A 6000-nucleotide genomic window follows, 5' to 3' on the forward strand; every position below is an offset into this window, starting at 1 on the left:
ACTCACCTATGATCGGTGAAATGAAATGCCATAGGTTATACCTTTGCCTTGCGCATTCCATTCCATCTCCAATGTCGATGCAACACATGCACCAACATGATCAACAATGATATGATCCACTTCATATCATCACATGATCATATTGGTTTATCGATCTTGACTTCACTTGCTTTTCACCGTTGCCTTCGTCCATCGGCGCCAAGTCTTGCTCAAGCTTCACAGCCACACGGTCCATCGCTCCAAAGCCTCGCCTTGGCCTTCACGCTTGCAACTGGTCCATCAAGCCAAGTCATGTCTTGATCTTCTCCACCTTAATCACATGACTCAATATCATGTCTCATGTGCAATGAGCTCCTTCATCATCACACGTGTGAGCTTTGCAACATCTCTGAGCCATTTCCACCTCCATGGAATATGATGCTCACACACATGTACCTATAGACTAATCACCTGTGTATCTCACATAAACACAATTAGTCCACCTAGGTTGTCACTCAATTACCAAAACCAAATAAGGAACTTTCAGGGGGTTGGCGCACTGAACCCACCGCTGCACCCACCAAACCCTAGACTAGGCAGTGGCGTCCGCCAGCGGTAGCCGGCTAGCCGGCGGTGGTGGCTCGAAGCCGGTGTCCGTGCACATTTTCTCTCCAACTTCCCCTCTCTCCCTCTATCTCCCCTCACCAACCACACCTAGGGCGCATCTCCGCTCTTCCCCCAATGGCAGACGCTGCTCCAGTCCACCGGCCACTGGATCCGCTCTTCCCCGGGCCGGATCCGCGTTGTGCAAGTCCCAGGGTAGCCTCTCCCCTACTGCACCAAGGTCATTCTCTACCCTTCCCCAAGCTCTCGTTCGTCGACCCGCCGGCGCCGAGCTCTATTGGTCATCCCCGTGTGTTGTCTTGGCCGTGGGCTCCTCGGGCCTGACCCGTCATCCTCGTGTGACAGTGGCCGGCGCCCCTCCCTCCTCCCTAGGTCGGCTACACGTGGCATCATCGTCACGGGCTCCTCCAGGCTGGATCCACCATCCCCATGTGGCGGCGGCCGGTGCCCCTCCCTCAAACGCGGGGATTTGCGATCCGATGCCATGGGCACAAGTTTCTGCCATCACCATGTGGCGACGCCCGGAGCCTCTGCCCCAAGCATGGGGCACCCATTCTGTCCACGTTGTTGGCACGTGCCTCCCACTATCGTGGATGAGTCTAGAAATGTCTCCGCGCATTGTGGCAGCGGCCGGCACCCCTCCTTCTACATCTAGGCGCGGACGCTTGCTAGTCCACGCCTCCCACCGTCACGGGCGAGTTTGGGAAAGGCTTCATGCGGTGTGGCAGCGGCCGGCACCCCTGGCCGATGCGCGCCTCTCGCCGTCACGAGCGAGTTTGAGAGCGGCTTCGCACTGTGTGGTGGCGGCCAGCACCCTCCTCCGTTCAGGCATGGGCGTTTGCCGGTCCGTGCCTCCCACCATCGCGGGCGAGTACGGGAACGGTTCTACGTTGTGTGGCAGCGACCGGTACACCCCCCTCCATCATATCCAGGCGCTGACACTTGCTGGTGCGTGCCTCCCACCGTTGCAGGCGAGTACGAAAAACAACTCCACGTGGTGTGGCGGCAGCTTGCATGCCATGCCGGCGCGCCTCCCACCTTCACGGGCAAGTCCGGGAACAGGTCCGCACGGTTTGGTGGCGGCCGACAGCCCCCCTGCTACATCCAGTTCATGCCACCTTCCATTGTAGGCAGGTCAATGGGAGCACCGTCAAAGATTTTGGACAAAAGCTTAGCCCAGATCCGTCTAGGCCAGCGACGAGGATTTCCTTCATGAAGGTGTCACTGAAGAACCTATTGCTACTGCTTCTCCTGGAATGGCCCGATCAATGCAGTTACCCTGACACAAGGCTCAGGCGAAAGCCTTGCTAAGCCCCTGATTGGATGACGATGATTATGTTTTGGCATCATTCACCTCTCCGGAGGTATCATCGAAGAACTCCTGTGCAGTGGTGTGGTAGTCTTTGCATTTCGCTAGTTATTTGTGGTTCTCACTTTTCGCCCTAGTGCTAGGGCGTCTTGCTGTTGTTGTCGTTTTTCTCTCCCCAACAATTGTAAAACATTAAATGAGCTGTTTTGGGCTATATCTATATATATTCATATGGAGAGTAATCCCGGGGTGACATTAACAAAATTGCCTGGCTAGATTCACGATGCAAGCAAATTCAGAGGGATTCCTGATTCGAAGGAGGTATTGTGCAAACCTGCATTGTTCGTGGTTGGAATCTTTTCAGATAATTTATTGTCATTTAGGTTCCCGCATTTTGTGACACAGAAACACAAGCAAGTCTAGCAAGGATGAGCACAAAAAGGTTCAAGGAGATGGTGTCATTGCATAGCCGCACTGCGGCAGGGTGTTGCTTCAGCTTAACCCTCATGTCGCATTTGGTCCTTAAAAAGTAAACAAAAATCTTTTTATGTGATGTTTTAATCCTATAAAATATCATTATAGCCGATTCTAATAACCTCCTATCACTATCAGTTACCAACCGATAGTGAATTATCGGCATCACTGTAGGTTAAAAACCGGCGGTGATAATATATTATCACTACCGGTCGGTAACATGAACCGGTCGTGACGATGGTTTACCAAATCAAAAAAATGAAACTAGACATAATAAAAAAAATTGTATTTATTCTGCACCCAGTCACATGTCACAAGTCACAAATCACATGATTTTTTTGCACATTGCGTAGCCGTGGGACTCGAACCAAAGACCTTCGACCACTCCACCCCAAAGTGGTTTAAAAATAAATATTTGAGACTCCAAATGAATTCAAATGAAAAAGCCATCAAGTTTCTCACCGAGAGCTACAAATTTGGTATTGGTCATTTTACCATCTGAGGTCGTTTGACAAATTTGAATTTCAGATTATGAGAAATTGAGCCATAGTTTTAGGACCCACTAGTAGAGAACAGACCTTTGATCCTCGGCTAAAATGGGCTGTAGTCCCGGAATTTTTTGCCCCTGGGACTAGAAATACCTTTAGTCCCGGTTGGAGGCTCCAACCGGGACTAAAGGTCCCTGCCCAACGGCTACTGCGCCAGACAGAGGTGGCAGGGACCTTTAGTCCCGGTTGGAGCCTCCAACCGGGACTAAAGGTATACTTTTACTCCCGGTTGGTGGATCCAACCGGGAGTAAAGGTCTACTCCCAGGCCATGGCTGCGCCCGTGGTTGGAAAGTTACCTTTAGTCCCGGTTGGATCCACCAACCGGGACTAAAGGTCCCCCTTTATATATCGGCCGTCTCCTTCTTCCTCCCCGAGCCCGAGCTCAGCGTATTTTGAAGCTCACTGCAGTAGTGTTCTTGCTTCCTCCCTCCCTCCATTGTTCCTCCATCTATTCTTCGATTCCTCCGTCGATTTCTTTGATTTCTCCATCGATTCTTCAGTTGTAAAGGTTACCAATCTCATACTCTCATTTTTCACCATTGTCTTATCTCATTTTGTTCACTATATATATATGGTTCTTTATTGTGGTTTTTTTCATTTGTAAGCAATTTGAGCTCAAAATCACTTCAAGCTTGCATATTTACATGAAAGAAGGTTAAAGTAGCTAGTTGAACTTGCGGACCGTGTTCATCTCGGCGACCATGTTCTCTGCCGAGCGGTAACGGACGTCAAGGAGGAGCTTTGATTCTACGAGGGAGAGCGGCAACGGTCGTGGAAGACCGTGTTCCCTTCCTTGTAGAATCAGAGCTCTTCCTTGACCAAGTACGGTGCCGTCCGGTGGAGAAATGCTCGCCGAGATGATCACGTAAGCAAGTTCAACTAGTACGGATGGTTATTTATTCACATATCCCGATATCGTCGCAGTAGTTTGTCAATCACCGTACTTTTTATTTTAACTTTTTATGAAATGAAAAACTTAGAAAATTATAGAAAATCCATACTAGTTGAACTTGCGGACCGTGTTCATCTCGACGAGCATGTTCTCTGCCGAGCGGTAACGGACGTCAAGGAGGAGCTTTGATTCTACGAGGGAGAGCGGCAACGGTCGTGGAAGACCGTGTTCCCTTCCTCGTAGAATCAGAGCTCTTCCTTGACCAAGTACGGTGCCGTCCGGTGGAGAAATGCTCGCCGAGATGATCACATAAGCAAGGTCAACTAGTACGGATGGTTATTTATTCACACGTCCCGATATCGTCGCAGTAGTCTGTTATGTGTGTACACTCCCATTCTTCTGTTAATTTACGGAAATATCATGTGAATTACTTACCTGCCGCAGTAAAAGACGAGAACACAATGACCATTAAAAATATCATTGTTTAGAGATCTAGATAATTTTATAGTTTGTTAATTTTATTTGTTTATAAAAGGAGAAATTTATAGTGTATTAAAAAATGAGTATAGAGAGTAGATGGCAACTGCTTCCGGGTCCTCGGCCTCTCATGGGTTTCCAAAGCGACTTAGGCCGGGCCTTCCTCTCATTCCATGCGGCAAGTGTCGTGATGAGACGAAGATTGTGATGGAGTACCGAGTGAAGAAGGAGGGTCCCAACAAGGATCGTATCTTCTACAAGTGTCCGGATCGCAATGTGAGTTATTTTATCGTATTTAATGATTATGGTTAGTTTATACCTATTTTCATGATGGTTGTGATTAAAGTTCTAATTTTTTGTTTTAATTTCAGTGGGATGGCAGTGGACGATGTTCAGGCTTCAACTGGGAGGAAGAGTATGTTGAACTCGTGCAAAAATATCTTGCACAACAGGCAGATACGGCGGCTAATGAGGCAGTGATCCAGCCGAAGAAGCCCAAAGATGTTGCACAATCGGGAGATCTGTCTGTTTTAGTTGAGATTGGTCGCGAAATCCTTGTGCTCCTGAAATGTATTTTAGCTTTAGTTCTTTTAGTGGTAGTTGGGATTGTCTACATTGTAGCGATGCTTTCATAAATTTGTATCTTTTGTGGTGGCACGCATGTTGTATAAATAATTAATTATGATCTAGGTTTTAATATAATATTTATGTCATGTAATGCAGATGAGCCGTCATTGGATGTATAATGCTGATCGCCGCTCCCAAGAGTTCATTGACGGCGTGCATTCTTTGTTACGTGCGGCCGAGGCAAACAAACACGATGGTTTCATGTGCTGCCCATGTGCCATATGTAAGAATACGGTGGAATATCCTTACTCAAGGACTCTTCATTCACACTTGTTCAAGTCGGGTTTCATGCCAAACTATATTTGTTGGACAAAGCACGGAGAAACCGGTGTTGTAATGGAAGAAGGTGAAGAAGAACAATGGGACGACAATGATATTATTCTTGATGGTGCGTGCTTCAATGATACTGCAATGGGAGAAGCTGAAGAAGAGGTAGCCGCAGAAGATGAGCCGGCTGATGATCTTTGCCAGGTCATTCGTGACGCACAAAGAGAATGTGAAAGTGAAAAGGAGAAGATCAAGTTCGAGCGGATGCTAGAAGATCACAAGAAATTGTTGTACCCAACTTGTGATGCAGGGCAGAAAAAGTTGGGAACCACACTAGAATTGCTGCAATGGAAGGCAAAGAATGGTGTATCTGACAAGGGATTTGGAGAGTTACTAAAAATCCAAAAGAAGATGCTTCCGAAGTACAATGAATTGCCCACCACTACCTACGAAGCAAAACAAGTTGTCTGTCCTATGGGGCTAGAAATAGAGAAGATACATGCATGTCCTAATGACTGCATCCTGTACCATGGCAAAGAGTACGAGAAATTGGATGCATGCCCGTTATGCCATGCGTCGCGGTATAAGATCAGGCGAGATGACCCTGGTGATGTTGAGGGCGAACGTCCGCGTAAGAAAATCCCTGCCAAGGTTATGTGGTATGCTCCTATAATACCACGCTTGAAACGTCTGTTCAGAAACAAAGAACATGCAAAATTGTTACGATGGCACAAAGAAGACCGTAAGGTAGACAATATGTTGAGACACCCTGCTGATGGGTCCCAGTGGAGAGCAATCGACA

Source organism: Miscanthus floridulus, chromosome 14, assembly GCF_019320115.1.
Source record: "Miscanthus floridulus cultivar M001 chromosome 14, ASM1932011v1, whole genome shotgun sequence".
Classification (NCBI taxonomy): Eukaryota; Viridiplantae; Streptophyta; class Magnoliopsida; order Poales; family Poaceae; genus Miscanthus; species Miscanthus floridulus.